The sequence below is a fragment of the Anolis sagrei genome, chromosome 2 (genome assembly GCF_037176765.1).
Source record: "Anolis sagrei isolate rAnoSag1 chromosome 2, rAnoSag1.mat, whole genome shotgun sequence".
NCBI lineage: Eukaryota > Metazoa > Chordata > Lepidosauria > Squamata > Dactyloidae > Anolis > Anolis sagrei.
The window spans coordinates 69,650,178-69,670,414 of record NC_090022.1 but is presented as its reverse complement, the minus strand read 5'-3'; positions in this window follow the sequence as shown (position 1 = coordinate 69,670,414).

Sequence of the window (20,237 nt, the reverse complement as noted above, 5' to 3'; positions counted from 1 at the left end):
TGATGGCAGTCTCCACTTGGATTAATGGCTGAGCCATTAATCCAAATGGAGACTGCCATCAAGAAACCAGAAAACAACAAATGGAGTCTCTTAACTATATCAATCTCTTGTTACTCACATGATAATTATGCAAATAATCCCTGATCATTATTTTGTATTTTTTACTGTTCATTTGTAAACCTGATTTTGCACTTTCCCCTCTTAACTTTCATCAACAGCCATTCTAAATCTTTGCTATTTTCCACTCACCATATGGGATCATCTTCATATCTTAAACTGATGATGTTCCTTCCCCATTTTACTCCTGCTTTCTCTGAGTCTAATTATACTTTCCGTGTGATGTACTCTGCATATAATGTAAGCCAATAGGGGAAAAAATGTCTAATCCCCTTTCCACTCTGTTTCTCCATGTTGTGTCCTGACAGTGGCCTCTTGCCTAGAGTAGAGGTTATGCAACTGGATAATCCCATGTGCAACAGTCCCATTGCTTTGTTTTTATATGGGCCTTTTCTGTAGTGGCCTCTCGACTCTGGAACTCACTCCCCAAGGATATTAGGCAAGCCCCATATTGGCAGTCTTTAGGAGGAGCTTGAAAACATGGTTGTTCCAATGTGCCTTCTCTGAATAAAAGAACAATAATTCCCTGTTCTTACCAATTCTGTGCAAAATGTCCTCTGAAGCACTCTATTCTACTTGTTGGGGCACTCAACCCCACCTTACTCTCTAAAACCCCCTGTTTAGAGTCATTTTACTGCTGCTCACATCCAGTGTTTTAAATTTTAAATCTATTAGATTTGGCCCTGCCCACAGTGTTGGATCCTTGTGTTCTTAAATGTTTTGTTTTATTGCTGATATGTTATTTATAATGTTTTTGTATTGGATTGTTATTTATTCCTTTATTTTATTGCTGGGTTGATTTAATGGTGTATTGTATTGTCAGGCTTGGCCTCATGTAAGCTGCCCCGAGTCCTCTTGGGGCAATGGTGGCGGGGTATAAATAGTTGTTGTTGTTGTTATTATTATTATTATATTAATGTATACTTTACTTCCCTCTTCCAATAAGGAGTCACTAAAGTATTCTTTTCAGGCTTCAAAGTTTTCAAAGAAAACGGGTTGTGTCCATTGGGTGGGCAATGTAATAGTAGGCAACATTATTGCACCATCATATCTCATAAAGACATGTATAGCAGAGCCTGACTATAATGTTCAAGCCACCAGGACCTTGGACAGAGGTATGTAAGAAAGCCAACTAAGAAGGCAATCTGTTGTTTTAGCAATATGCTGAGGCCCTCAGAAGAGTGTTCAGAGTTGTGCAGGGGTGGCTGAAGTCTAGCCTGGAATTGAATGATTCCCCCCGGATTGTTTTTATGGCCTTCAGGGGTGTCCCAGATGAGGCCTTTTGTTAAAACAGAAAGCAGTTGCCTCTCACTTCTTGTTGCTGCTTTAGGTCCTTATGGGGAAACGTGGGATATATCTATCTATCTATCTATCTATCTATCTATCTATCTATCCAACAACAACAAATCATTATCTCCTAGATCTAGAATGAATAGCCCAGCTGTAATGGGACAAAACGTCCCCATACCTTCTAGCAGGCTGTGTGTGTGTTTGTTAACACAAAGCAGCTGCCTCTCACTTCTGGTTGCTGCTTTAGGTCCTTATGGAGAAAGGTGGGATATATCTATCTATAACTCTGTCTATCTATCTATCTATCCATCTATCTATCTATCTATCTATCTATCTATCTATCTATCTATCATCTATCTATCTGTCATCTATATCAACTACAACAAATCATTACCTACTAGATCTAGAATGAATGGCCCAGCTGTAATGGGGCAAAATGTCCCCATAACTTCTAGCAGGCTGTGTGTGTGTTTGTTAGAACAAAGCAGCTGCCTCTCATTTCTTGTTGCTGCTTTAGTTATTTGTGGAGGAAGATGGTGTGTGTGTGTATATATATATATAAAATAACAACAACAAATCATTATCTCCTAGATCTAGAATGGCCAAGCTTTAATGGGGCAAAATGTCCCCATACCTTCTAGAAGGTTGTGTGTGTATTTGTTGGCCTAAGTTTTTGGGAGGGGGGCTGCTAATGGAGCCCTCTAGCCTCTCATAGTTGCCCACCCCTATTATAGAGTTATTAAATATGGGTAAATACCCCCATCTCATTAGTTTTGTCAAAGATATTTTATTTTGGTGACTAAGGCTGCTTCTAAGTCACCACTCTGTGTTCAGCACTTCGACCTAACATGGAATGCTGGACACTGGCCAATTATCATTTAAAACTGCAGCTGCCATCTTAGGTGGAATGGGCTAGAACATGAATGGGGGAGAGCTCCAAAGGACCTTCCCATCCCTGAAGTCCCTGCCAGAAGGGAGGCAGGACAAGCTTCATACTCTCATTTCAGAAAGACAAAGTTGGTCTAAGGAAAAGTTTCAACCGCAGCCTCAATTAATATCCTTTGAGGCCAGGGCTTAATCTAATTCCATTCTTCCCTTTCCTTCCTCAGTTGGACAAGGTACAGGAGGAGTGAAGCTAGCTAATGGTTCATCTCATCATCATCATCCCCACCACCATTACCACTACCACATCTATATTAAATACATATAAAGTGCTCTTTGCAAATACTGTCTAAGTTCTCATAACTGCTCTGTAAGGTAGATAATTACAATGAGCCCTTGCTCTCTGTTGGGATTTGGTTACATGAACAACTCTCTGCACCTCATGAAGCCCAAAACCTATTACATACAATAGTATTGCAAAATTATGTCCTGTATATAAAATGGGAAAATGAAAGTTTGCTTTTGGGATTTCTTTTTAATATTTTGAAGCCATCGTATCAGTGGATGCAGACTCTGTGAATATGGAGGGCTGGCTGTATTATTATTGCCCATTCCTATGCTATAGATGGAATAGTAGTGGGGTGATGGCTGAGGGTGAATCTTGCCTAAAGCTGCCTATTAAGTTCACGGCAGAGATGAATTGCAAACCAGGGGCTTTGCTCTGTGAGCTTCCTGTCTTCAAGGGTTGTGCAATTATTACTCACATTCTCTTCTCAGGGATACAGCAGCTTCTAGGCAAAGACGAAGATGTAAGGAGCAGGAGATTAGCATTTGCCTCCTATGTCTTTCCATTGCTACACCTTTAGAATAAGCATCAGTATATGCTGATATTATCTTTCCTGGAGGAGACAGTGCCCACCTTTGTATTGAGGAGTCTTTTGACAAAGCACTGTGTAACAAAGCAGAGCAGGAAGAAGAGTGCCAAGCACAGGTGACCTTTTAAAAGGAAAAAAAATACATTCAGGTGTCACTTCCAATATTTTGAATCTCTCCTGTTGATGGAAGTAACTCATCATAGCATCAAAGACAGCAATCATTCTGTTGTTGATTTTAATGAAACCCTATTAAATTATTTCCATATTGGGATTTACACACATATAGGGTTTGTCTTTGCCTTCTTCTGAGGCTGAGAGAGTGTAACTGATTGATTACTGCTGCTACCACTGTCACTGCTATTACATATTCAGTGTGTTTTACGGAATACAAAATGATACATCTCTTCTCCTAGGAATTCAGAGTCTGGATGTTGGCACTAATGCCAAAAGGGGAGGAATGTGTAGGAAAGGTTAAACAAGGAAAGAATATGCTGTTCTTTAGGTACATAGGCTTAGGTAAAGCAGAGATTTAGTATGTGTGCTAAATCTTTCTCTAGATGTTTTCACTGAGAACTCCCATCCTTTAAAGCAGTGGTTCCCAAACCTTTTTTGACCAGGGACCATTTTGACCAGGAACCATTGTCTGACATTAATACCAAAATGGTTATGAATCAGTTTTCGGTGAATTTTCTGCTGCCCTGGAGGCTAGGACTCAGAGCAATGGCTTCAAATAACAGGAAAGGAGATTCCACCTGAACATGAGGAAGAACTTCCTAACTGTGAGAACTGTTCAGCAGTGGAACTCTCTACCCCAAAGGGTGGTGGTGGCTTCTTCTATGGAAGCTTCTATGGATGGCCATCTTTTGGGGGTGCTTTGAATGCGATTGTCCTGCTTCTTGGCAGGGGGTTGGACTAGATGGCCCATGAGATCTCTTCCAACTCTATGATTTTATGATTCTATAATTTTGTTATTTGGGGTGCCAATTCAGAAATTTGCATTGGATAAACCACATCAGCTCTAGTTTCCGATGCAGAACATATGCCATCCAGTAGTTGCCACCTGCTCACCCATAGAAAACCATATTTAGGAATATAGAGCTGATCTGGTAGTAGTAATCTTTCGTGGGTAGTCAGCCTCTCCCCTCTCGATGTCCCCATTATCTCAGCACTATAAGAGTTTCTCGAGACCATTTGCTCTCATTGCTACATGGTTTCAAGGCAATGGTGTAGTAATAGTGAGGCCACAAATCATATTTTTGTTCTTGCAGACCACTGGTGGTCCACAGACCACAGGTTGGGAACCACTGATTTAAAGGATTGTGGTAAAGGATTGTGGAAGCTGTTGTCCAAAAGATCTAGAGCAACTTGGTTTCTCTAACCTGGCAATAAAACATGGGAATGAAAGGGTTTTGCCAAAGGTTTCATTGAAAATTCCTTTTAAGGAAAGATGTAAAGGACATGGGAGAGGTGGCATCACACAGGAATTCTAAGAGAGTTCCCAGCCTTCCAGGAAGAAGGGCAGAGCCTGGAGGGAGCAGACAAATGTTGGAGAGTCCGAGTGAAGAGGCTTAAGAAGCAAGGATCCCAAGCAGTTCTGTATTTGGATATAAGAAAAAAGCAATGAAGTGAGCAAGGCCACAGGCAGCTTTCATAAGGACAAGGAGATCAGTTTTGCTGAACAGAAGGTGAGTGTAGTGAATTAAAGAGAGGAGTACAATGGCCAGAGTGGTGAATGATTTAACAACTGAGTTCTGGACTAAAGTGAACCACGGTGAGAGGACAGAAGTTCAGAAAGGTTAGACTACAATAGTGTCAGCAGGAGATGATGACCTTTTGCTCTCTCTTTCCTTACAGTCATGGGGAAATTCAGGACAGCTCTTACTATTTGAGTGAGAAATTGCCAGACATTTACAGAACCTTCTTTTAGGGTGCATTTAAAGCTTTTTTTTCTGTTTGACTCCACTTTAACTGCCATGACTCAATGCTGTGGAGTCTTTGGAGTTGTACCTCTACAAAATCTTTAGTCTTCTCTGCCAAAGAGTGCTAGAATCTTATCAAACTACAACTCACAGGATTCCATAGCATTGAGCCATGTGAACTGAAGCGGTGTCAAACTGAATTGTACAATGTAGATGCACTTTTAGGGGCAATTATTTATCAATATAAAGAACGAGAAAACACAATGTTCCTCCAATTCTTAAGCCATACTACTTTAAAAAAACCAAACAAGCAGAAAAACTAACAACCAACTCAGAATACAGACACAGCATAGAATCATAGAACCATAGAAACATACAATTGGAAGAGATCACAAGTGTCTTCCAGTTCAATCTCCTGCAATGCAGAAAAACATAATCAAAGGACTCCCAACAGAAGGCCATTCAGCTCATGTTTAAAAGCCTTAAGAAAAGAAGACTTAACCACACTAAATAGTCAAACAAAACCTGGCAGACTGATCTGTTATGCTTCCATTCTTCTCCCTTTCTTTCCTTCAGGTTTGCAACATTTCAACTAGCCCAAAGCTGCCTGTGTAATAAGAGGTTGAGAGTGAAAGTGCCATCTTTCCTGGCCAAAAAGATTGTGGTTGCTACTGGCACTCACCACTATACTTTCTCTCCAGCATAAAACACCTAATTTTCCTTACCATGTTAATATACACCACTTGCTTTGCCTTGTTTATGTCTCTGCTTGTTGCCTCTTTTTTCTGGAGCATTTTATGATCCAAAGTTGCAAAGGTATGCTCTCATTATAGCTCTATAAATTGCCATGTACTTTGACGCTGTGGTAATAAATCACTGCAACAGCACTACACATGGTAATGACCAACATTATCTCTTCCTGTTTGAGAGATGAAAGCTGATTGAGTTGTTCTAAAATCCTGGATCTCGGTCGTTTGTTGCTATTGTTGGGTTTGGGAAATAGGGTTTTCTTTTTCTTTTCTTTTCTTTTTGTACATAGTGACCTGGCACGAATGCAGCCTTGCTAATACATATAAAATAACCAGACCACACAGACGCTTCTTATGTGGGGTTCTCAACCTACCTGCTTGCTACACGAACATGGGTTTCTTCTGACAATTAGGCTTTTTGCAGGCAGAAAATGAGCAGGTGAAGCATGAGAATATAATCGCGACTTTAAATGCTTATGGTCCTGGATTTCTGTTTGTTTTGGAGTTGCATAATACGGAACAATAGTGGGGGGAATGGTAAATCTAAAGTGCAGGTGTTCATCTTGTCATTTCCTGTAAACAGGAACAAATGAGAGTCCAAAATGCAGGCAGTTGTATTGATCAATATAATAACACAGTGCTAGCTATTTGCAGCTCAATTGGGAACATGTGTTTTGTTAAATAAATGGATCTTAATAGTCCATCACATCTACCAATGCATACAAAAGTGATAGTTCATAGTAATAAGTTTTTGCTGTGGAAATCCATTTTATTCCTGTTTCTGTGCACATCTTGGAAACTTCATCTCTTTAAGAAACTACTTCTCTCTAGTATTAAGTAATTTGCATATCTGGTTGGTTTAGTGGAGTTTAGAAGTTAAATAGTACACGAAACAATTAAAAAAACTTTATCCAGTTTTTGCATCTCCCTCTTCCATGTTTAATCCTGCTTCACATATGCTTTGTTCATCATACAAATTAAACAGATAGGGTAATAAAATATACCCTTGCCTGATGCCCTTGCCAACTGGAAGTTATTCCTTTCCCCCATATTCTGTCCTAGCCTTTTTTCCTGAATTCAGATTATGCATCAGGACCATGAAATGCTGTGGCACACTCAGTTCTTTAAGGGCAATCCATACTTTTTCATGACCTATACAGTCAAAGGGTTTGTTATAATCAATTAAGCACAAGATAATTTTCTTCTGAAATTATTTGGTGTGCTCCATTATCCAACATACATTTGCAATATGATCCCCAGTGCCTCTCCCTTTCCTGAACCCAGCTTGGACATCTGGCATTTATTGCAACATATATGACAAAAGTCTTTGCTGTGGAATTTAGAGTATCTCTTTCCTTACATAGGAAATTAATACAACAGTCTTGTGGTTACTGCAATCTGTGGTGTTCACTTTCTCGGGGACAATCTTTGGGCCATTGTTTTGTTTTCCATAGTTGTTTACATATTAGTAGCATGTTATTTCAAATGTTTGGAAGAATGAAGGAATATTGGCTCTTTTCTTATAAGGCTATTATAAGTTGTTCCTCCTCCCCATGTTTAAGTTTCTACACTCAGGTCCTATATAACAAAGCTCTGTAAGAGATGTTTACAATCTCCATTGTGTCTTCTGATGCAACCTAACATTTCCTGGGTCACATCAGAGTAAGGGGCTATATCACCATTTTCAAAGCTATTGTTTTAAACTTAGAAATAGGTGCAGGAGTGAGACCATCCTGCTGACTTGGAGATATATATATATATCCATACATACATTCTCCCCGGCTCTTCTCTAGTAATTTGTAAACATGTTAATTTGGCAGCTGAAATAACCAAGATCACTGTATTTTTTCCAAAACCAACTATATTACACTATGCTTCCTCCAAAAACTAATTTCTCACAGGCAATGATAATTATAGTAACAAATTACTCCCTGTGAAGGTTGCAGCTAAGTCCAGCGGGAATGAGGAAGACTGGGGAGTATTGGGGAGGTGGCGGGAGCAGGGATGACTGATGTGGTTGTCCCTATTAATCCAAAGGTCTCATCACTTTTTAAGCCTTGGAGAACAGCCCTGGCAAGACTTTCCTCACAAAAAAGGGGAAAAAGAGTTGCTAAACTGCAAACACAGTGGTCAGTCTTTGGAATGATGACCTCCCAAATGGCATAGCTCCTGGCTCATTAACTGGTGTGTGTGTGTGCCTTCAAGTCATGTGTTGAAAGAAGAATTTTGGCAAGTGCAGCTTACAATGAAGGGTTTTTTAAAAAAAACAAAAACAAACACCCTCTCAAGTCCTTCCTCTACATCCATTAAAGTTGCAAGATTTCAGTCTGTTTTCACTCCTTGATTCCAGAAGAATCTATGGCCCTTCAGATATTGATGGTTAGGTTACTGATCCTATAATGATTAGATTGGTAAAGCTGATAGAAACAAGATTCCAAGAATATCTGCAGAACCTAGTCCTGCCCAAGAGGCTGGAGGCTTCAGGTCCTCCGCAGGGCTGTTGATGAGGGGGTCTCTCATTCATAGATTCTCCACAAATTGAAGTCAGTTTGGCAACAGCAATAAAGCAAATCTGTCATGGGTTTCTCTGAGGCTGACAGTGTGTGATCACATAGGGTCACCCAGTGGGTTTCCATAACTGAGTGAAGAATCAAACCCTGATCTCCAGAGTCATAGTCTAATGCTCAGACCAATACATTACAGCTATGAAAGATACACATGATGAAAATGATAAAATAAGACTAGTGGGCCAGTTATTTTTTTAAATCTCCATTCATTACATGCTAAAGTCAGCAAAATCCCATGGAAAAAGATACCACTGGTATCTGTTTTAATCTTTTACTATACTGGCATCAGAAGGGATAATATTATTAACAAGCCTTTGTGCCATGAGTAACATGCCTCAAAGGGGTGGGGCATAATTAGCCCTGGCAGGGAGGATGGGGCACTGATAGGGCTGTGAAGAGAATAATGCTCATAATCACTCCCTTTCCTAGCCAGCAGCTATGCAGGAGGAGGGAAACACAACCCCCAAACCTGAAGTTAATTTGTGACAAACTTATTGCATTAAGCTTCTCAAAGGACTCTAGCTGCGATATTGCGCCAGCCCAGCTGCACATGCCCCCCTCCCTTTGCCTCAGGCTACCTCTCACATCATGCCAGCTGGTGCCAGTTGGAGGAGGAGGGAAATGGGGGGACACACAGCATTCTTAGCTGAAGGACGTGCACTCCTCATTGCAGGGCCTGGGAAAAGAAAGGCGGCCCATAATAGGTGTGCCGGCAAGTGTGTGCCAAGAGCCTGTGGGATAGACGATGGCAAAAACAAAAAGCATCCAACTGCTGATGGCTGTAATGGGGATATGGGAACTCCCTTTATCCTTGCCTATCTTTCAGGTGCCCCTGGAGTTTCAACATTTCTAAGAGTGTGAAGGTTGTAGCAATGATGAAGGTCAGTGCTGTGTTGATTCAGCCATAGCTGCTTGTTGGCTGCAGCATGAAGAGCAAACAATCCTCTTCAAGATCATTTCTAAATGACTTCAAAAGCATCTGTATTTTTGCACAGATTTATCTGCAGGTTTTCAAATGTTGGATAATCAATGGGGCGGTTAGTAGGTATATAGGCTTTTCTACTCTGGATTAATTTCCCCTAAATTCCTGTAACCCATGTAATATGTGTGTGTTGTCTGGAGCAGTCTGACACACTGTTAGCTGTTTGAGGCAAAGAGCAACCGGTACCCTATTCCAACTGAATTACACCTGAACACCAGGATGACTGCTGGTTCCCATGTTGGTTTCTGGGTTTTCTTCTGAACATTAAATGTCTGTTTTCTTATGAACATTAAATGATTTAGTCCAAACCTTAAGGGAGATAGCTAAGGCACAGAACTTAGTCCATAAATAGTTCCAGCACCTTGGAGAGCTCCTTCAAAGTCTGAAACTGCATGGATTTCTTATCTCACTGATTTGGGAGCCACTAGCTGTTACTGCTTGAATGCATCAAGGCAGTTTGCAAGAACTGTAATAGCTAGTAGAAAGGACAGCAAGATGGTCCTCATTTATAAATCACAGCTGATTGCACTTTATTCAATGGTCTATTGTTCTTCATTTTGCCAGATTCAGAGGAGGGACACCCTTTTAAAACTAGCAATAAGAAAATGTTTTGAGAAAGATCCCTTCCCTTGTATAATTAAGCGTCACTTAACTGTGTTTAATAGATTTATGCTGTTATGAAAAAAAAACTGTCAGATGCTTCTGGCAGAAGCCAGGGTCTCAAAAGTCAGAAAGACAGCTCCTTTTCCCAAACACACACTCACACAGAGGAAGCCCTACAACAAGAGTGTTCTCCGTAGGGGATTTCACACAGGGCTTTTGCAGCTGGGATATGAAATGTAGCATTTCTCATTTTGAAAGCACCAGAACTGTCCAGAGGCCTTCACAGTTCAGTGTTTTGTTGACAAATATCCCTGAGCAAAGTATCTGACAGAGCTAAGCAAAGACTGGAGCTTATTAGCTGGAATGAATGCTATTATATTGCCTTTTGCTGTGCCAAAGCATTTCTGGATAAACTAAGTTAATCTTCTGCTACTTTTGTGTGTCTCTCACTAAGCTCCTCCAAACATCAGGAGGGAGAAGAAGGGGGGATGATAGTAGGGAGAGCAGCGGATAGAATTACGTCATCCTTGCAGGGTCTTAAACAGCAGGGGTCTCTGTTTCCAAGGCCCGCCAACTTTGGCATCATTACTCTCACACTGGCGCTTAACAAGGAGGCAGGCAGAATAGCTCGCCTGGCAGTCGATCCAGCCGCCTGTCTGTCCATCCTGCTGTATTCTTTAGAAGTGCTCCCATTGCTTGTCATCTTGTCAAACCCAACACTCTGGGATGCAGTGTTTGGGCAAATTAACACAGGCACAAACACACAAAATGAAAGCAAACCACTCCAGTCTCTTGGGCATTGGCTGCTGTCAGATTCAGCAAGCAAATACCCGGCAGCCAGACTTTTATATCTAGAGTTGGGGGTGTAGTGTGGAGGACTTAGAAGGATTAACTCTTGTTTCTGATGCCTGGAAGGTAGCTGTTTCTTTCTTTTTTTACTGAAAGATGCTGGCCTGGCTCTAAGGCCAACTTTTCAATAAGCTAGTAAACCTCTGACTGGATTTATGTGGCTTCAGACTGCAGCAAAAGGCTCACATGATTGATGTTGCTGCATATAATTCTCATCCCCTGCACATATAGGGGGAAAACAATTCCATCAGGTAAAGCCCCCATTTGCAGCATGCAGTGGTATCGCCCAGAAAGAACATTGTCGACATTGTTCTAATTCTTACTAAATCACCAAAAACATGGGATTGAAGACTCAGGTCTTCCACTGCACATCTTGTTTACACATATCTGAGAGGGGCTAGGGAACTGTTTGGGATTATATTATAAGCATAGAAAGCTACTTTCAGAAAATATTTAGCCACAGTTTGAAGTCCAAGATACCCGAAAAGAATTTCTTATTATTCTGCTTACATTTTTTTTAAAGGCAACAATTATCTTTAATTACAATCTCAAAAGTAATTGAAATACTTTTAGTTTCTGTTTTTAAAAACATCTGAGTATTACTGTCCTGTCTTGTGATATAAAACACACATTCCTGTGACCATAATTGTTTCATATTCACAACAGTTACTTAATCACCATTTTTTTATGATTATGGCAAACCTAAGACAACCCTATCATGGGGTTTTCTTGGCAAGATTTATTCAGAGAGGCCTTGCCATTGTTTTCCTTTGAAGCTGAGAGATTGTAATTGGACCAAGATCAACCAGTGGGTGTCTAGAATGCACATGATTCGAACCCTGGTTTCCAGAGTTGCAGTCCAACACTCAAATTACTATACCATGCTGGCTCTATGAAATACAACACACCTCATTATATTAGGGGACATTTTACCTGACAGATTCAATCCGTGGCATCTTCAGGCTTGTTGTACTTTTTGTATTCAAATTGTTTTTGACTTACAACAACCCACAGGTTTTTCTTCTGAGATTTCTTCAGAGGCAGTTTACCATTGTCATCTTTTGAAGCTGAGGGCCCTTCCACACAGCCCAGAATATTAAAGCAGAAAATCCCACATTTCCTGAGTGTAGACTCAGATAACCCAGTTCAGAGCAGATATTGTGAGATTTTCTGTCTTGATATTCTCGGATATAGGGCTATATGGAAGGTCCCCAAGAGACAATGGCTTGCTGAAAGTCACTCAGTGGGATTTCATGGCTGACTGGATTCAAACCTGGTCTCTGAGACTCCAAGTTCAACACTGAAACCACTGTCTCTCAATCTTTAGTAGGACTCGACAAGATTCCTATCTAAAACCATCACTTGCTCTTACCAGTCAGTCTAGACAACAGTGAATTGGGTGGACTAATTGTATAGTGTGTTTTTTTTAATAAAGCAACTTTCTGAATGTTAGTCTATGCCACCTTGATAGCTCACTAGACCTTGAAAGAGTATGTTCATAAATGATGAGGAGGATGATAGGAGGCCAGCAGTCCAAATATAGGTGTGCCTGAGCCTGAAGGATGAGGCACCTTCCTGCCTTGACAAGTGTCCTTTTTGCTCAACCATCAGTGACTATGATGAAGATGAGAAACAGTAGTGGGTGTCTTGGTATTTTTGGTCAGGCCAGAAGGGTGTACCTTTTTGTATTATGGATGATATTGACTCCTGTCAGGTACAAATGGTACATATTCACATGCAAAGGCTTTCCCAGTCACCCATAAGACCACTCACTTGTTAGTGAAATATATTAAAGGAACATTTCCAAAAAGGGTTTCTGTTTCATTGATATTTATAGTTAGGAATTAGGTAAACTAATGATTACTGAGAAAGCCAATCATCAAGGTTTTGTCTAACAAACCTGATAGGTGATTGAGGACTTCTCTGTCCTTGGAAACATGACACTTAACAGGCATTTAGAAATGGACAGAGGGAAACCAAGAAGGAGTAGCAACTAAGTTTAGGGTCAAAAAGGTTGTTAATAGTTTTAGAACTAATGAAGCAGCCTGGGATAATATGGCTCTTCTACACACAGTGTTGAAGATTAGCATTTAACTGTAGAATTCTTTATTTATTTAGCACCAACTATGTATTTATATAGCACCATTCTCTACTATGCAGGAACACACGATGCTGAAGAAAAACATTTAACTGTAGAATTATTTATTTATTTGTCTAGCAGTCTCAATCTACATGGCACTTTAAATGTAAAACAACTCCAAATAGTTGGTCTTGGCAAATGCGTATCATCTAAAATATATGTATATATACACAGAGAGAATGAAGGAATAAGAAAAATCTGCAATACAATTGTAAAGGAAAGATGCCACCAAGGGGAGTGTCTCTCTTTTAAATTGATGTGATCTGCATTTTTTAATCCAGCCATCATTGCTCAAGATCAGAATCTAACATAAGAAGGAGTGCCTGAAACCTGAACACGAAGCAAATGCCATCTGCTTTCTTGCCAATATACTCTTCCTATGGTCAGGGTTTGAAGTGCTAGTACTTCGTGGTTCACACAGTCTTAAAACAACAACAACAACCTCTGTCCTTAATATGTGGGAGCTTGTTAGGCCTTCCTGGTTGGTTTGGGGTTTCTTTTAGAAGAGGTGGGGGGAAGCAAGTTTGAACTTGGAGACTCCACACAGCGGTGACTTTAACAGTTTGGTTCAATTGACTGAACTCCCCGTTTGGGCCTGAACCTACTGAGCCACAGGAAATGGTTTCCACTTATTTGTGTGGCTGTGCCGGTGGACCTCTGCCAGCAAGATAATTCGCACTAATTGGCCCCCTCGCAGCAGCCTCGGTGGGGAAGCTGCGGACAGAATGGGTCGGGGAGGCTCAACCTGCCCCTGCGACAAAAGGAATGAAAAGCAGGAGAAGAGACAGATGGGAGGAAATGAGCAAAGAATAGGGGGTGAAAGGAGGTGCAGCAGATGGGAACCACAGGGAAGGAAAGAACAAGGGGGCGGGGAATGAGAGAAGAAAAAGGGAGAAGTGGGCCAGAGAGGAGGAGAAAGAGGGACATTGGGGCAGAAGGAAATAAGAGGCAGGAAGGAAAGAGATTCTCACAAAGGAGCTATTAGATGTAGGCGAGACAATGCTACTGTTAGAGGGGTTGAGGATTGCTTAACTGGCCGAACCCAAGGGTGCTTTTGTCAAATGGCTCTTCCTTCTTCATCCTAGTGATAAGGGACGAGTGGGATGCCATAAGGGTCTTTCCTGGGCCCAGGGCTATTCAACATTTTGTATTTTATGCTTAGTCAAATGTTGTTTGATTTATGATTTGGTTTATGTATGTGAGGCATTGAATTTTGCCATTATTTTTCTAAACCGCTTTGAGTCTCTCCAAGGGGTGAGAAAAGTAAATAAATAAATATGTTTAATGGATCATGTGATTAATTCTTAATGTATGGTTTTATGTGTTTTTAATGGTTTAAATATTTTTATAACTCTATCTATATATTTGTAATTCTACATGTCCTTCTGGCTTCATATGGTTGCCTACTTGTAAGCCGCCTTGAGTCCCCTCTGGGATAGAGAAAGGCAGGGTAGAAATGCCGAAAATCTATCTATCTATATATATAAATGCTCTGTGCGTATTGAGTACCTTAAAAACAAAAGAACCAATGAATGAAATCGCACCAAATTTGGCAACAAAACGTCTCACAACACAAGGAGTGACCATCACTCAAAAATTATGATTTTGTCATTTGGGAGTTGTAGTTGCTGGGATTTATAGTTCACCTATAATCAAAGAGCATTCTGAACTCCACCAATGATGGAATTGAACCAAATTTAGCACACAGGACTTCCCTGACCAACAGAAAACACTAGAAGGGTTTGGTGGACATTGACCTTGAGTTTTGGAGTTATAGTTCACCTACATCTAGAGAGCACTGTGGACTCAAACAACGATGGATCTGGACCAAACTTGGCATGAATACTCAATATGCCCAAATATAAACACTGATGGAGTTTGGGGGAAATAGACCTTGACATTTGGGAGTTGTAGTTACTGGGATTTATCATTCACCTACAATCAAGGAACATTCTGAACCCCACCAACGACAGAATTGAGGCAAACTTCCCACACAGAACCCTCATGACCAACAGAAAATACTGTGTTTTCTGGTCATCTTTGGTGACCCTTCTGAAACCCCCTCGCAACCCCCCAGGGTCCCAAACCCCAGGTTGGGAAATGCTGCCTTAAGGCCATCCAGTCCAACTCCCTTCACCAGGGCAAGAAAGGGCCATCCAGCCATTCACACACAAAAACATATGTATATGACAGATGCAGTATCAAAGATTTGAAAGGGCCCCCTAAAGAAGGACAATGATATGTTGCCTGTTACAGAGTAGGCAAACCAGACAATCTCCATATCAACACTGACAAAGAAACAGCAAGAAATACTATTTACCCACAAGCATAAGGAAATTACATATATTAGAAACCAACACTTTCTCATTACTTTTTTTTCCAGATCACCAGACTGGGCCACAGCGACAGCTAGTAAATAAATAAATAAACAAATGATGGAATAGAATGCATGTTTAGCAAATTTGCAGATGACACCAAATTGGGAGCTAATATCCCAGGATCTGAATCCAAAATAGCATTGACAGATTCGAGAGCTGGGCAAAAATGAACAACATAAATATCAACAGGCAATAAAAACGAAATGCACAGATTTAGGGCAGGTGACACCTGGCTTGAAAACAGTCCATGTGAAAGGGATCTAGGAGTCTGTCTCAGTAGACCACAAGCTGAACATGAGTCAACAGGGTGATTCAGTAGCTTAAAAAGCCAGTACACTTCTAGGCTGCATCAATAGGAGTGTAGTGTTGAGATTGAGGGAAGTCACAGTCCCACTGTATTCTGTTTTGGTCAGATCTCACCTGAAATAGTGTCTCCAGTTCTGGGCACCACGATCCAAGAGGGATATTGACAAGCTTAAAAATGTCCAAGGAAGGCCCAACAAAAATAGCCAAAGGTATGGAAATCAAGCCCTATGAAAAATGGCTGCAGGAACTGGGTATGTTTAGCTTGGAGAAGAAAAGGCTGAGAGGGGATATGGTATTGTTTAAATAGCTGAAAGGATATCACGTTGAAGAGGGGGCAGACTTCTTTTCTGTTGCTCTGGGGACTACAACACAAAAATGGATTCACATTGTAGGAAAAGAGATTGACCCTACACACCAGGAAGAGTGTCCTGTTTCACAGGGGAATATGCTGCCTCAGAGTGGGATGGAGTCTCCTTCCTGAGAGGTTGGGTGGCTACCTATTGAGAGTACTTTGATTTGCATGGCAGGAGTTTGGCCTGGGTGGCCCTTGGGGTCTCTTCCAACTGTATAATTCTATTCTGTGACTCTGTGGCTAACAGGAACCTCATGTTACCTGCCTCTAGACTGTGTGCTCACCCCATTTGACTTCTATACACACACACACACGCACACACAGCCTTTTGCCTTGCACCTGGTGACCAGGGAATCCCAGGGCTGGGCCTGGCACATGAGCTGGCATCCCCCGGTCCCTTTCCTCCCAGCCTTCCCTCCATCCAGGCCCTTGAGCCCTACTGGCTTGGATCCCCCTTCCTTCTGCCGCGCTTCCGCCCCAGAGCCAGTTTTGTGAGGCTGGAGGTATTATTAGGATGCTTTAGTTCATGGGTTCTGGCTCTCTGCGGTTTCCATGGCAACCCATCCCCATTCAGCCCCCGTTCTGTTTAGCTACAGCAACTCTCCAGAGGTTTCTTGAGAAAATGTGTTTGTCAAAACAATTTTATTTCTCCCCCTTTGGGCCCTGCTTAGCGACAGCCCCAGTTAAAGAGGCAGGAGGTGGTTCAGCATCGCTGCCTGGTAAAAAAAAAACAAAACCCAAAAGCCACATCGGGGTTTGGATCCGTTTTGCTGGGACCAGGAAAGACATTTTGGGTATTTTACCTGTTTTTCAGACAGGAGGATCCAAGACAGGTCTGACCGACAATATTCTAGTTGCAACTGGCATTCAAATAGACTGGGCTAAAGACCCTTCAGTGTGGAAACAAGGGTTTTCTGTCTGTGAAGGGCTGCTTCGCCGAAGAGCTTATTCAAACGTTTGGGCAAACAAGTTTTTAGACTGAAACACAGAGAGCTGCTCGGGGACATTTCCCCACTTGCTTTTCAGCTATTCATGAGCTGAAAGAACCAGGCGAGGGCTACCTAATTAATGTCCAGAGAAACAAACCAACACAAAACAAAATGTTGGTGTTCCATTCTTCGCAGCTCCCTTCCAATTAAAACGCATCGCCTGTCCAATGCCTTCAGTATATCCTCCGACTTTCCTTTTTACTGTGCTTTCTATGGTTCATCTGGATTTCTTCTTTTTTCATGCCTCTCTCCCTTCTTTTAAAATCTAAATTCCCTTCCTTCTAGCACATTGCTCTATTTCCCAGTGTTTTGGACCCTCTTAACTTCTTTATTTTCTCAGGCCCAGGTAGTGGCATTAGCCATGATATAATTGATTTTATCCCACAACAACTGGGGAAAGGATGATTGCTTCCAAAATTAAATTAATGTTTTTTTCCTCTTCAAATCTAAATCCTAAGTCTATCACAACTATCTAAAGAGATAATACTTAATTTGTCTGATAGGAAGTCAGTGTCCAAGGCCAGAAAAAGATCCCCATTAGACTGCATCTATGTTGTAGAATTTATTATTATTATTATTATTATTATTAATTATTAATTATTATTATTATTAGAACAAGATGAGTCCACAGCAGACAAGATCACTCTGCTGGCTGTTATATTGGATCACACGTTGGACACTTCCCAAATGTCTAGGACTGTGCGATGTATCAGCAAATAAAGCATGCAGATCCCAGTAAGGTGGCCTTTTGCAGCTGGCAGATGGTAATCATGTGAACACCATTTATGTTTAAGTGCAGGCCAAGGTGCACTGCACTCAGTGTGCCGATCACCACTGGGACCACCTTGACTGGTTTGTGCCAGAGTCTTTGCAGTTCAATCTTTAAATCCTCATATCGTGTCAGCTTTTCCAGTTGTTTCTCTTCAATCCTGCTGTCACCCGGGATTGCAACATCAATGATCCATACTTAGTTTTTTAACACGATCGTGAGGTCAGGAGTATTGTGCTCCAAAACTCTGTCTGTTTGAATTCAGAAACCCAGAGTAGTTTCGCATGTTCATTCTCTGTAACTTTTTCAGGCTTGTGATCCCACCAGTTCTTTGTCACAGGCAGATGGTATTTGTGGCACAAGTTCCAATGAATCATCTGAGCAACTGTGTTATGTCTCTGCTTATAGTCTGTCTGTGCAATCTTCTTGCAGCAGCTGAGGATATGATCTATTGTTTTATCTGCTTCCTTGCAGAGTCTACACTTGGGATCTGTCATCGACTTTTCAATTCTGGCTTTGATGGCATTGGTTCGAATGGCTTGTTCTTGGAATGCCAGACTCAGACCCTCCTTCTCCTTTTTCAAAGTTCCATTTGTGAGCCACATCCATGTTTTTTTTTCTTTTGGCTCTCAATTTTTCCCAGGATATGTCCATGGAGAGCCTTCTTTTGCCAGTTTTCTCTTCTGCTCTGGACTGTGTTTTTGCAGTATTCACTCTGTCATTTGCGCTTTAAGCAGTTTACTACTATTGACTTTCCTCAATGTTGGTTCTTGACTGCCTTTCACATAATCTGCCAGTGCATGTTTCTCTACTTCTACCATTTGTTTCACTTGCAGAGGCCTATTATTATTATTATTATTATTATTATTATTATTATTAATTTATTTCAAACATTTGTACCCTGACCTTCTCAACCCCCAAGGGGGGACTCAGGGTGGCTTACAATGGAAACAATTCAATGCCAACAAAACATGCAAAAACACAATACAACATACATACAAAAACACAATACAACATGACATAACAGAGTAGATAAAAACATTAGGTTAAAATCCAGTTAAAACATTATTATCAACCATATTGCCGTATCCAAGTCCGATTCAGCAACCAACGACCCAGTCCAAAGCCTGTCCATAGGCTTTTAATGCAGTTTGATACCACTTTAAATGTTGTGGCTTAGTTCTATGGAAGCATGGGAGCTGTAGTTGGTAAGGCACCAGCACAATTTGGCAGGGAAGGCCTAGTAAAACTACAAATCCTAGGATTCTATAGCAATGAGCTAGTGACAGTGGAAATGATGCCAAACTGAATTAATTTTACAGTAGATGCCCTTCGTATCTCTAGCTCTACCTTTTCACCTTCTCCAGTGTTCTCCAGTTTAAAAATAAGTGACTTCACTTCAAAACATTGCTATGGTAAGGACAGGGAACTACAGGGGGGAATGTTCTTCTGCCCACGCTTGGCCCATGATGGACAAGCAAACTGAAGGCAAGCTTCTCCCTTAAATGAGCTGAGAATCCAACTGTATGAGGATTTTAAAATACCAGACTGCAACTTCACCTAATGTTCTCCAGCACAGTTCAGGCTGACTCTACACTATAAGATTAATGCAGTTTGACACCATTTTAACTGCCATGGCTCAATGCTATGGGATATTGGGATTTATACTTTAGTGAGGCACCAGCACCCTACGGCAGAGAAAGTTAAAGACCTTGCAAAATGACAACTCCCAGAATTACATAATACCAAGTCATGGCAGTTTAAGTAGTGGCAAACTGAATTTATTCTGCAGTGTAGATAGCATAACATAACCAGGACATAATTCCTCCAAAGTTTAAGGGAATTTTTAGGGAATTGATTTTTTCAATTTCAGCACCTTGGTTAAGTCACCTTCTAAATTAATCCTTTGTAAATGGATAATCCACACACATGTAAAGAAAATGATCCTAAAAGGATTGCTGTGGCTGGCTGCTAGGTTAGTAGGGGAAAGTAATAGCTGCAAAATCAAATACACTAGAGCAAATACGTGCTATCCCCTCTCCCTCTCCCTTGGAATGGCGAGGCCATGAGCATCGCTGGTGAAAGACTCCAGATGGGGCTCCACCCCCTCTTTCTCCTTCAGCCCTGATAGGCTGAGGAGAGCATGTGATGAAGCATGTAACGGACCTGCATTGGCTGCGACTGCAAGGAGAGTTTGCTTACATTTGCAAAACAAGTTGATTCATCATGGCGATGACTCATGAAAGATTACAAACTTTGAATGAAATTTCAGGCAGTTTTGTTCTGTCTGGCCTCACATGTGGGGTAATCCCTGGTTCTGAAGTCAAGTCATCACACAGAAATTGCAGAAACGACTTATGACTTATGAACCCACCCAAAATTTTACACAGATCTATTGTCTATTCAGATCTTCAGATTAGTTTGAAGAAGTCTGGATTCTTGTGATGTAGCTCATTGAGCTTTGTCAGCT